At 40.7% G+C, this 13,748-nt stretch overlaps 1 protein-coding gene across 1 annotated transcript in view; it reads left to right on the forward strand.

The window, feature by feature from the left end:
• The window catches only part of HTR7 (5-hydroxytryptamine receptor 7), a gene marked incomplete at its 5' end in the record, with an annotated part of 81,577 nt that extends 77,787 nt beyond the window's left edge, over positions 1 to 3,790 (forward strand). Inside the window, one exon of the mRNA XM_082854400.1 lies at positions 3,778 to 3,790. The remainder of the gene's footprint in view (positions 1 to 3,777) is intronic.
• Positions 3,791 to 13,748: the final 9,958 nt, after the last annotated feature.

The raw sequence follows: 13,748 nt of genomic DNA on the forward strand, positions 1-13,748 counted from the left end.
AGTGCATGTATTTCTATTGCACAGACTGTCCATAAACACGCACATGCTCCTTCACTCTTTTTGTGTTGAGAACACAGGAAAAGTGGAGACAGGAAAAGCTATAGGATTCAAAAGAGAGGAAAGTAACTCAGTGATTTCCCTAACTGATCAGAGAAGACTTCTGGAAGGATATGGGCTCGAGTACATCTATGAAAGTTAAAGCATTTATAACTAAAGGAGACTAGAGATGGCATTCCACATGAAGGAGACATTTGCTATAGAGGCGTCAGTGTGGGACCTTACGCAAAGGACAGGCTGCCCAAAGCTAAGCATTGTTGTAGGGGAGATTTAGAGATCATAATGGAAAGGGCGAATAAATTAAATTATGAAGGATCTTCCATTCCAGCCCCAGAAATTTGGGATTTTTAGTGTAGATAAGTGGTTCTCAACCTGGGGTGATTTTGTCCCAGGGGACATTTGACAATGTCTGGAGACATTTTGGTTGTCACAACTGGGGGAGGGGAAGACCTCCTGGCATCTGGTGGGTAGAGGCTGAGGACGTTCCTAAACATCCTGGCTTACACAGGCAGCCCCCAGAGCAAAGAATCACCCAGCCCCAAACGTCCATAGTGCTAAGGTTGAGAAACCCTAGTGTGGGCAGAAGGAAGCCATCAACTGAATCTCTGCAAGTAGGAAAATGGAATCACCAAAGCCATGGAGACTGATTTAGTGGCATCATGTGGAATGAATTAGAAGCTAGAGGCTGGAAGTAAGGCATCTCTTCACTGGCTTGTTTTCTCCAGCAACATTTGAGGGCTTGTTGCGTACAAGGCATGGCGCCAGGAATGTCTGGGATATAAGGATGAATAAGCGACAGTCCTTGCCACAGTCCAGTGGGCTGGGTGGCTGTAGATGTGGTGGTGGCTGGTAAAAGACTAGTAACCAGAACTCCCACCGTGGTCCATGCTCTGCACAGCTGCGTTCAGGTAAACACCAGTTGGATAACCCCAAGCAGTCCTAACGCTACTGGAGTCTCTGGAAGAATAATGTGGCATCCAGTCCATAGCCCACAGCAAACCTTAGAACCCTTTGTCCCCCCACCCTATCTCTCTAGCGCTCACACTTCTTGGCCAACCTAGAGACTCCGGGCTGCTCCCTCCAATCTCTCTAGCTCTTTTCTTCCCCTCTGGCTGCTTGGGTTCTAGTCTCTTTTACTTTTGTCCCTAATTCCACCTTCTTGGCTCTATTTTTTCTCCTATATAATAGTTTTCTTCCTTTCCTGTAAAAACAATCTACTGGATTGTGTATTACTACTTCCAAATATTTCCCCATTTTCTTGATCAACGTAGTGAGAGGCTCAGGAGTCTGGCAGGCACTCAGGAGTCTTCCTTGGGTAGGGAGTGAATAGAGGGAAAAGGCTATAAATACTTCACTGGTAATTGTAATTCACTAGTCTAAATTACAGTCTTTGTCACCTTTTCACAAGTATTCAAATACTGGTAATATAAAACCAAATGTGATAATGTGATAGAAGCAGGGATTTTTTTTTTTAATTTGATGGCTTTATTTATGGATTTGCTTTGAATCACCATAAATGGCTTTTAAGTGTCACATTTAGATGACTTTTGTTCTTTGACACCATTACTGTGAACAATATTGAATAGCAGTTTCTAAAATACTTCCATATAAAAGAATTTCATGAAATGGTTTTGAAGTAGCTCTGCCTTCCCTTCTCCCTTCTTTTCGTCAATGAGCCTCTTATAATCCCTGTCAATTGCAATTCTAGTGGAATAACCTTGAGTTCCTGCCATGAATTCTGTCAATATGCTGCTCCCTGGTTTGTACTGAAGCTTTGGAGCTCAGGGTGATTCTACCTTTTCTTTACAGAAACCAGTGATTAAAAAAAAAAAAAAAGATGAAACGGGTCCCAGTGGAAATTAGGAAGAAGCTTCAAGCACCTGGATATCTGTGGTGGGATGTTGTCTTAAAGACAGAAACAAACAAAAATGTGGCTGTTTCATAGATTTTCTTTCCCCAGAGTAGTATTTTCCTCATCATTAACTAGCTGGAATTCAGCTCTTTATTTTTATTAAATCATCAATTAGTACTAATAATAGCTTGTTCGCTTCATGCTTTGTAGTTGCCTACATTTTAACTTCCCAGTTTCTTTCAAGTAGGAAATGCAGGCAATTGACCTCTCTTGATTTTTCTAATATTTTTGTTTGTTTGTTTTCTTAATAGACAGTAAATACACATAGCACAAAATAAAATGAAGCAATACAAACATACCTACGAGAAAAGTAAGCCTCGGGGGCCTGTCTTAGAAAGAAGATATCCATGGTGCAAATCATGAAGGAGGTGATATTTGGGGTGGGTCTTCAATAAAGAGTAGGATTAAGGGATGGCAGGGGTGGAGGTGGGTTTGGGACTACTCAAAGCAGAGGGGACAGTATGGACAGAGGGACACAGAAATGGATGGAGGTACATAAAGAACCTGGGGTGTGTCTTCAGCAGGACCTGGAAACTGAGTAAATTGGGGTCAGCTTGGAGGGCAGGTAGGCAAAGTGGGTGTGGGGAGAGAGGAAGGTTTTTGAGCTGGAGTGAGACAAGGTATGCAGTGTAAATAGGGGTTCACAGCAGGAGAAAGGAAATGGGTTGGAGACCAATGTAAAAGTGAGGTCTCCTGTCGGGAGGGCCTGCACGAGGAGGGTGGCATTGAGACTAGGAAAGAGGCCAAGGATGTCTGGACATTTGGAAGTTGACTAGCAGGCGGGTGGTGAGGAAAGGGGGACTTCAGAGATGGTGCTGGAGCCGGGAGAGATTCAGTAAAGTTCACGAGCCGTTGTGAGCTGCAGAGGAAGTGCAGCCTCCTCTATGGGAGAAGAGGCAGAGGCCCCAGGCTAAGAATAAGTGTGGAGCCCCACTGGGGACACAGCCTTTTCCCAGTGCCTGCACCTACATACCCAGCAGCCTGGAGCCACGGGTCCGAGCTGAAGCGCGGTGCTTCTCCTCAGGCACCATCACGTGGGGTAAGGCACAAAGCGAGAGATGGTGTCTTATGGAGAAACTGATCCTGTCACCAGGGAAACCCATCTGACAAGTCTTGACAGCCAAGTGAGAGGGGCACTTTCAATGGGATGGGAAGGCAGAGGCCCTGGACCCTCTAAGACCTGGCTCTCATGCACATGGATATAGTTTGGTAAGTTGAGTCCTGTGATGGTACAGAGGTAGGAGAGTGTGTATCTAGAGGGACTGTGGCTCTACGCTAAGGAGAAAGAGACTTCCTCAGCTGTTGGCCAAAACTTCTCCATGACTCATGGTACTTCTGTGAATCTAGGGAGGAAGGAAGTCAGGGAGGTGGGGTTTCCCGGTCTCTGCACACAGGGTTTACTATAGTGCCCCCTCCTATGTTTGACGGGGAGAATACTCGCACTGTAGTCAACATTATTATCTTCAAGTATGGCAAGTTGTATTTTGCAAGGATTATTGAGAGTAGAGCCATTTTGGCCTAAAGCTATATTATAAAAGTGAATTTTTGAAGGGTTATCTGGAGCTGATTTGCAAATATATTAAGGCCCTGGCAACTTATAGAAGCTATGAAATGTATGAAGAGAGCCATAGCACTTTTTCTTTCCCCTTAGATGCTCATAACCCCTTAGAAACCACAAATAATTCAAATGACTGAATGCAGTAAATATTAAATCCACCCACCACAAAATGAAAACTCACATTTACAGTTCTGCTAAATCATTTTCTTGCCTCCTTTCTCTCTCTCTCTCTCTCTCTTTCTCTTTATAGACAAAACTCTGACTACTGTAGAAAAAAAAGTCATGATTCATGATCAAAAGCAGAATAATGGAGATGAAATAAACAAGGCAAGACAGAGGTGGAAACAGAACGAAATCATTTGCTGAGACTTCGGAACGGAATGAGGCTTCTGTCCTTTCTTGGGATGGCTAAAATGTGACCAGCAAAGTATACCTGCTGTTCAAAGTATATTATGAGGGGGATGGTGACCTCTCCTTTTTTCCCTGTGGATCACTGCTATTGTGCGCAGATGAAAACAGCCCAATCAGCTCGGCAGTGAGCACGCGCACAGAACTGAGTTCCAGAAAGGAAACAGTTTCTGGTGCTTTGCTTCTGTCCAAGTCCGTGCAAGTGAAGAAAGTTCCCATGCACGCTTCCCATGCTTCTGAGTCTAGGCCTTGTGGTGAATATTCAGGAATCATGTATGAGACAGATGTGTTTTTGTTTTTGCTTTTGAGACAGATGTATTTTGTTGTGGGACAGAAGGGTGTTTTCCCCAGCAAACTGCGGTAAGCATAGTGGTGAATACGTTGCATGTCCACGTTAGAAAACAGAACCCCGTCATCAGCTACCACAAATGATCTCCCAGAGCAGTGTCTGTTCAGCTTCTGTCAAACAGTTTGGCTTTTCTGCAGGGTCCCTGTGACGTCCCCACCAGTGTACTTTCTTTGTTAACTCGCTTCTCTCATTATGGTGTTAACTCAGAAACATCTCAGGATGGAGAGAATAGTGAAACCCGGATAAAGCTTTTTCTCGCACTTGCTCTTCTTCTGGGGGATCCTGAGAGATGAGGGCAGTTCCTCCTGTGAGGAGTTTTCCCTGGATGAAGAGCGGGGGCTACCTCACCACACCATATAGTAACATGATTGTTGGCACAGAACTTGTGACTGTTGTTTACACCTGGGTGCAGTGGGCCCACAGGCTGGTCCCTAACTCTGAGGATTGGGGGAGGAAGTATGGGAATAATGGGGTTTCCATGGAAGACTGTGACGCTTCTGGAGATGGAACATCCACATGTTAATTCTCATTGAGCAGCGTTTTATTAAACTGTGTGCATCGGAGGTCACCTGGGCTAGTGTTAGGAGCCCTCCAGAGTACCATTCTGCTCCTTCTGGAGGATTGGTTTTTGTGTTCTCTGTATCTTAAATCAAATGTGCGCCTGGGCAATTCTGTTCTTCTCCTCTCCCTCTCCCCAAAGTGGTAGACATTCAGGGCAGGTCAGGAAACAGAAAAGATCCCTTTGTAGATAGTATATATTTTTTAAATGGTTCTGTGTAATATGTATGAGCTAGGGAGACAGAAAGACAGTAGATCAGAGAAGAGTACCTCTAAGGGGACAAAATGAATACCAACCTTCATTTGACAAAAGAGAACTGAAAGAGAATATTATTTTCCTATAATATATATAGCTGTTCTCTCACAGGATAATGTGGAATTCCAACGTGGATGGTGGATTTCTTCCAACTTTCACTGACATTGCTTCTTACAACACACGGGGAAGGGTCTGCCTTTCTGAAAGGGGAGGTGGGCACTGTCCTCTCCAACAAAGCTTGTACAAATTCCTGAACCGCAGATTTGCTAAAGTAACTGTAAATAATTATATTCATAATTTAAATGATTATTTCTGGTCAGATAAATGTTGTTAAATTTGAAAATGTTTTATTACATTACATCAAATAAAGTTTATTTGTAGCTGTAATAAAGCAACTTAAATGACTTTTAATTGAAGGTCTGATGTTATAAATGTCGCTCTACATGGAATAACAGAAGGGCAAACTTTATATATCTGCTACAATCCTAACAGGTAGTTAAGACAGTTCTGTAATTAATTGCATCCATTTTGTAACTTTTAAAAACAAATAGTGACTCCTTGATTTGATTAATGAGCATTTATTGGGTTCCTGCTACATTCAGCACTGCGGACATCGAGGGAACCAGAATGCGTAAAGTCAGTCCTTCCTTTTGAGGAATTTGCCATCAGAAGGCAGACATTTCTCAGCTTGTCACCATATAGTATAGTAAGTGCTGTAGCGGTTTGTAGGGAATGACATGTTTCTTTCCTGTAGTTTAAGACAGGACATTATAGTTAATTGGGTTGATGCAGGTTTTCATATGTGTTTAATTTTTTTTATTAGGACCTTAGATTTTCATATTGGCTCTTTATCCTGCCTGACTTGAACGCCTGATCCTTGAACTCTCTGCTTCATTCTGGCTACAGAGGCTGGACATTGGACACTGTGCTTTCCATGTATGGCAGCCAAAGGAAAGGAAAAGGTAGAAATTGAGAGAGAATGAGAAAAAATGTCAAACAATTTATACTATTTCACCTATGATATAATTTGTGCCAAAGGTACAGCTTTTGTTTTAACTAAGAATTGGGAAGATCACTGAGATAAACATTTTACGTATATTTTTGGACTGTTCAGCAAGAATGGCTATTCTAATCTCTCTTCTCACTCTAGGATATCAGCTATCGTCTTTTGGTAAGACTGAATGTTGGGAAAGGATTACTGAGCAGTAATGTACTTGTAAGAGATAATATAGTGACTGTTGCCTTAGTCTGATTCTGTAAATATTAAACAAGAGGCACTCATAGAGCCTAGGTTTTCTGGAAATTGTTTCATAAATTCTTAAAGCGTTTACCATGGTGTTATGTGCTTGAGATGCCTGTAAGTGGTTTTATTTTTTTCTGTTTTTCTTTTTTGTTTCTTTTTTGAATTTTTGAATTATATTTTATTTATTTTTTTATACAGCAGGTTCTTATTAGTTATCCATTTTATATATATATTAGTGTATATATGTCAATTCCAATCTCCCAGTTCATCACACCACCACCCCTACCCCCCACTGCTTTCCGCCCTTGGTGTCCATATGTTTGCTCTCTACATCTGTGTCTCAATTAGTGCCCTGCAAACAGGTTCATCTATACCATTTTTCTAGGTTCCACATATATGCGTTAATATATGTTTGTTTTTCTCTTTCTGACTTACTTCACTCTATATGACAGTCTAGATTCATCCACGTCTCTACAAATGACCCAATTTCATTCCTTTTTATGTCTGAGTAATATTCCACTGTATATATGTACCACATCTTCTTTATCCATTCATCAGTTGATGGGCATTTCGGTTGCTTCCATGACCTGGCTATTGTAAATAGTGCTGCAGTGAACATTGGGATGCATGTCTTTTTGAATTATGGTTTTCTCTGGGTATATACCCAGTAGTGGGATTGCTGGGTCATATGGTAACTCTATTTTTAGTTTGTTAAGGAACCTCCATACTGTTCTCCATAGTGGCTGTATCAATTTACATTCCCACCAAGAGTTCAGGAGGGTTCCCTTTTCTCCACACCCTCTCCAGCATTTGTTGTTTGTAGATTTTCTGATGATGCCCATTCTAACTGGTGTGAGGTGATACCTCATTGTAGTTTTAATTAGCATTTCTCTAATAATTAGTGATGTTGAGCAGCTTTTCATGTACTTCTTGGCCATCTGTATGTCTTCTTTGGAGAAATGTCTATTTAGGTCTTCCACCCATTTTTGGATTAGGTTATTCATTTTTTTAAATATTGAGCTGCATAAGCTGTTTATATATTTTGGAGATTAATCCTTTGTCCATTGGTTCGTTTGCAAATATTTTCTCCCATTCTGAGGGTTGTCCTTTTGTCTTGTTTGTAGTTTCCTTTGCTTTGCAAAAGCTTTTAAGTTTCATTAGGTCCCATTTGTTTATTTTTGTTTTTCTTTCCATTACTCTAGGAGGTGGATCAAAAAGATCTTGCTGTGGTTTATGTCAAAGAGTGTTCTTCCTATGTTTTCCTCTAAGAATTTTATAGTGTCTGGACTTACATTTAGGTCTTTAATCCATTTTGAGTTTATTTTTGTGTATGGTGTTAGGGAGTGTTCTAATTTCATTCTTTTACATGTAGCTGTCCAGTTTTCCCAGCACCACTTATTGAAGAGACTGTCTTTTCTCCATTGTATATCCTTGCCTCCTTTGTCATAGATTAGTGGACCATAGGTGCGTGGGTTTAACACTGAGCTTTCTATCCTGTTCCGTTGATCTGTATTTCTGTTTTTGTGCCAGTACCATGTTGTTTTGATGGCTGTAGCTTTGTAGTAGTATAGTCTGAAGTCTGGGAGCCTGATTCCTCCAGCTCCATTTTTTGTGCTCAAGATTGCTTTGGCTATTCGGGGTCTCTTGTGTTTCCATACAAATTGTGAAACTTTTTGTTCTAGTTCTGTGAAAAATGCCATTGGTAATTTGATAGGGATTGCATTGAATCTGTAGATTGTTTTGGGTAGTATAGTCATTTTCACAATATTGATTCTTCCAATCCAAGAACATGGTATATCTCTCCGTCTGTTTGTATCATCTTTAATTTCTTTCATCAGTGACTTATAGTTTTCTGTATACAGGTCTTTTGTCTCCCTAGGTAGGTTTATTCCTAGGTATTTTATTATTTTTGTTGCAATGGTAAAGGGAGTGTTTCCTCTCTTTCAGATTTTTCATCATTAGTGTATAGGAATGCAAGGGATTTCTGTGCATTAATTTTGTATCCTTCAACTTTACCAAATTCATTGATTAGCTCTAGTAGTCTTCTGGTGGCATCTTTAGGATTCTCTATGTATAGTATCATGTCATCTGCAAACAGTGACAGTTTTACTTCTTCTTTTGCAATTTGTATTCCTTTTATTTCCTTTTCTTCTCTGATTGCTGGGGCTAGGACTTCCAAAACTATGTTGAATAATAGGGGTGAGAGTAGACATCCTTGTCTTCTTCCTGATCTTTGAGGAAATGCTTTCCGTTTTTCACCATTGAGAATGATGTTTGCTGTTGGTTTGTCGTATATGGCCTTTATTATGTTGAGGTAGGTTCCCTCTTTGCCCACTTTCTGGAGAGTTTTTATCATAAATGTGTGTTGAATTTTGTCAACATCTGCATCTGTTGAGATGATCATATGGTTTTTCTTCTTCAATTTGTTAATATGGTATATCACATTGATTTGCGTATATTGAAGAATCCTTGCATCCCTGGGAGAAATCCCACTTGATCATGGTATATAATGCTTTTAATGCATTGTTGGATTCTGTTTGCTAGTATTTTCTTGAGCATTTTTGCATCTATATTCATCAGTGATATTGGTCTGTAATTTTCTTTTTTTGTAGTATCTTCGTCTGATTTTGGTATCAGGGTGATGTTGGCCTCATAGAATGAGTTTGGTAGTGTTCCTTCCTCTGCAGTTTTTTGAAGAGTTTGAGAAGAATGGGAGCTAGCTCTTCTCTAAATGATTTATAGAATTCACATATGAAACCATCTGGTCCTCGACTTTTGTTTGTTGGAAGATTTTTAATCACAGTTTCAATTTTCAGTGCTTGTGATTGGTCTGTTTATATTTTCTATTTCTTCCTGGTTCAGTCTCAGAAGGCTGAGACTTTCTTTTCTAAGAATTTTTTCTAAGAATTTTTCTAAGAATTTTTCTTAGAAAGTTTTCTAAGAATTGTCCATTTCTTCCAGGTTGTCCATTTTATTGGCATAGAGTTGCTTGTAGTAATCTCTTTGGATGCTTTATATTTCTGTGGTGTCTGTTGTAACTTCTCCTTTTTCATTTCTAATTTTATTGATTTGAGTCCTCTCCCTCTTTTTCTTGATGAGTCTTGTAAATTTTTTATCAATTTTGTTTTTCTTCTCAAAGAACCAGCTTTAAGTTTTATTGATCTTTGCTGTTGTTTTCTTTGTTTCTATTTCATTTATTTCTGCTCTGATATTTATGATTTCTTTCCTTCTGCTAGCTTTGGGTTTTGTTTGTTCTTCTTTCTCTAGTTCCTTTTGGTGTAAGGTTAGATTGTTTATTTGAGATTTTTCTTGTTTCTTGAGGTAGGCTTGTATTGCTATAAACTTCCCTCTTAGATCTGCTTTTGCTGCGTCCCATAGGTTTTGGATCGTCATGTTTTCATTGTCATTTGTCTCTAGGTATCTTTTGATTTCCCTTTGATTTCTTCATTGATCTCTTGGTTACTTAGTAACGTATTGCTTAGCCTCCGTGTGTTTGTGTTTTCTACATTTTTGTCCCTGTAATTCATTTCTAATCTCATAGCATTGTGGTCAGAAAAGATGCTTGATATGATTTCGATTTTCTTAAATTTACTGAGGCTTTATTTGTGACCCAAGATGTGATCTATCCTGGAGAATGTTCCGTGCGCACTTGAGAAGAAAGTGTAATCTGCTGTTTTTGGATGGAATGTCCTATAAATATCCATTAAATCTATCTGGTCTATTGTGTCATTTAAAGCTTGTGTTTTCTTATTAATTTTCTTTTTAGATAATCTGTCCATTGGTGTAGGTGAGGTGTTAAGGTCCCCCACTATTACTGTGTTACTGTCGATTTCCTCTTTTAGAGCTGTTAGCAGTTGCCTTATGTATTGAGGTGCTCCTATATTGGGTGCATATATATTTATAATTGTTACATCTTCTTCTTGGATCGATCCCTTGATCATTGTGTAGTGTCCTTCCTTGTCTCTTATAACATTCTTTACTTTAAAGTCTATTTTATCTTATATGAGTATTGCTACTCCAGCTTTCTTTTGATTTTCATTTGCATGGAATATCTTTTTCCATCCCCTCACTTTCAGTCTGTATGTGTCCCTAGGTCTGAAGTGGGTCTCTTGTAGACAGCATATAGATGGATCTTGTTTTTGTATCCATTCAGCAAGACTGTGTCTTTTGGTTGGAGCATTTAATCCATTCACTTTTAAGTTAATTATCGATATGTATGTTCCTATTACCATTTTCTTAATTGTTTTGGGTTTGTTTTTGGAGGTCCTTTTCTTCTCTTGTGTTTCCCATTTAGAGAAGTTCCTTTAGCATTTGTTGTAGAGCTGGTTTGGTGGTGCTGAATTGTCTTAACTTTTGCTTGTCTGTAAAGATTTTGATTTCTCCATCAAATCTGAATGAGATCCTTTCCGGTTAGAGTAATCTTGGTTGTAGGTCTTTCCTTTTATCACTTTAAATATGTCATGCCACTGCCTTCTGGCTTGTAGAGTTTTTGCTGAGAAATAAGCTGTTAACCTTATGGGAGTTCCCTTGTATGTTATTTGTCGTTTTTCCCTTGCTGCTTTCAATAATTTTTCTTGGTCTTTAATTTTCGCCAATTTGATTACTACGTGTCTCCGTGTGTTTCTCCTTGTGTTTATCCTTCCTGGGACTCTCTTCACTTCCTGGATTGGGTGGCTATTTCCTTTCCCACGTTAGGGAAGTTTTCAACTATAATGTCTTCAAATATTTTCTTGGCTCCTTTCTCTCTCTCCTCTCCTTCTGGGTCCCCTATAATGCGAATTTTGTTGCGTTTACTGTTGTCCCAGAGGTCTCTTAGGCTGTCTTCATTTCTTTTCATTCTGTTTTCTTTATTCTGTTCCGCAGCAGTGAATTCCACCATTCTGTCGTCCAAGTCACTTATCCGTTCTTCTGCCTCAGTTATTCTGCTATTGATTCCCTCTAGTGTATTTTTCATTTCAGTTATTGTATTGTTCATCTCTGTTTGTTTGTTCTTTAATTCTTCAAGGTCCATGTTAAACATTTCTTGCATCTTCCCTATCTTTGCCTCCATTCTTTTTCCGAGGTCCTGGATCATCTTCACTATCATTATTCTGAATTCTTTTTCTGGAAGGTTGACTATCTCCACTTCATTTAGTTGTTTTTCTGGGGTTTTATCTTGTTCCTCCATCTGGTACATAGCCCTTTGCCTTTTCATCTTGTCTATGTTTCTGTGAATGTGGCTGTTTTTCCACAGGCTGCAGGATTGTAGTTCTTCTTGCTTCTGCTGTCTGCCTTCTGGTGGATTAGGCTATCTAAGAGCCTTGTGCAGGTTTCCTGATGGGAGGGACTGGTGGTGGGTAGAGCTGGCTGTTGCTCTGGTAGCCAGAGCTCAGTAAAACTTTAATCCTCTTGCCTGATGATGGGTTGGGCTGGGTTCCCTCCCTTTTGGTTCTTTGGCCTGAGGCGACCCAACACTGGAGGCTACCTGGGCTCTTTGTTGGGGCTAATGGCAGACTCTGGGAGGGCTCACACCAAGGAGTACTTCCCAGAACTTCTCCTGCCAGTGTCCTTGTCCTCACGATGAGACACAGCCACCCCCCACCTCTGCAGGAGACCCTCCAACACTAGCAGGTAGGTCTGGTTCAGTCTCCTATGGGGGTCACTGCTCATTCCCCTGTGTCCTGATGCTCACACTACTTTGTGTGTGCCCTCCAAGAGTGGAGTCTCTGTTTACCCCAGTCCTGTCGAAGTCCTATAATCAAATCCCGCTAGCCTTCAAAGTCTGATTCTCTAGGAATTCCTCCTCCCGTTGCCGGACCCCCAGGTTGGGAAGCCTGACGTGGGGCTCAGAACCTTCACTCCAGTGGGTGGACTTCTGTGGTATGTTTTCTCCAGTTTGTGAGTCACCCACCCAGCAGTTATGGGATTTGATTTTATTGTGATTGCGCCCCTGCTACCATCTCATGATGGATTCTCCTTTGTCTTTGGGTGTGGGATATCTTTTTGGTGAGTTCCAGTGTCTTCCTGTCTATGATTGTTCAGCAGTTAGCTGTGATTCCGGTGCTCTCACAAAAGGGAGTGAGAGCACATCCTTCTACTCTGCCATCTTGAACCAATCTCTGCAAATGGTATTATCTCATTCTTTTTTATGGCTGAGTAATATTCTAGTGTGTGTGGGTGTGTATCACATCTTTATGCATTCATCTGTTGGTGCACACTTAGGTTGTTTCCATGTCTTGGCTATTTTAAATAGTGCTACTGTGAACATTGGGGTGGATGTATCTTTTCAAATTAGAGTTTTTGTCTTTTCCAGTTATGTGCTTAGGAGTGGGATTGGTGAGTCATATATAGTAGCTCTATTTTTAGTTTGGTAGCTATATTTTTACTTTCCTAAGGAATCTCCATACTGTTTTCCATAGTGGTTATATCAATTTACATTTCCACCAGCAGTGTAGGAGAGTTTCCTTTTCTCCACACCCTCTCCAGCATTTATTCTTTGTAGACTTTTTTTAAAATTAATGTATTTTATTTATTTATTTTTGGCTGCATTGGGTCTTCGTTGCTGCACGTGGTCTTTCTCTAGTTGTGGCAAGTGGGGGCTACTCTTCGTTGTGCACAGGCTTCTCATTGCAGTGGCTTCTCTTGTTGTGGAACATGGGCTCTAGGTTTCTGGGCTTCAGCAGTTGTGGCACACAGGCTCAGTAGTTGTGGCTCGCGGGCTCTAGAGCACAGGCTCAGTAATTGTGGCTCACGGGCTCAGTTACTCCGTGGCCTGTGGGATCTTCCTGGACCAGGGCTCGAACTCATGTCCCCTGCATTGGCAGGAGGATTCTTTTTTTTTTTTTTTTTTTGCAGTACATTGGCCTCTCACTGTTGTGGCCTCTCCCGTTGCGGAGCACAGGCTCCAGACATGCAGGCTCAGCGGCCATGGCTCACGGGCCTAGCCGCTCCATGGCATGTGGGATCTTCCCAGACCGGGACATGAACCTGTGTCCCCTGCATCGGCAGGCAGACTCTTAACCACTGCGCCACCAGGGAAGTCCCTCTTTGTAGACTTTTTGATGATGGCCATTCTGACCGGTGTGAGATGATACCTCATTGTGGTTTTGATTTGCATTTCTCTAATAATTAGTGATGTTGAGCATCTTTTCATGTGCTTGCTGGCCATCTGTATGTCTTCCTTGGAGAAATGTCTATTAGGTCTTCTGCCCATTTTTTGATTGGGTTGTTTGGGCTTTTTTTTTTTTTTTTTTTACATTGAGTTGTGTAAGTTGTTAGTATATTTTGGAAATTAACCCCTTGTCAGTTGCATTGTTTGCAAATACTTTCTCCCATTCTATAGGTTGTTTTTTCTTTTTGTTGATAGTTTTCTTTGCTGTGCAAAAGCTTTTAAGTTTGAATAGGTACCATGCACTTCTTTTTGTTTTT

This window comes from Leucopleurus acutus, assembly GCF_964270905.1.
Source record: "Leucopleurus acutus genome assembly, chromosome: 14".
Taxonomy (NCBI): Eukaryota; Metazoa; Chordata; class Mammalia; order Artiodactyla; family Delphinidae; genus Leucopleurus; species Leucopleurus acutus.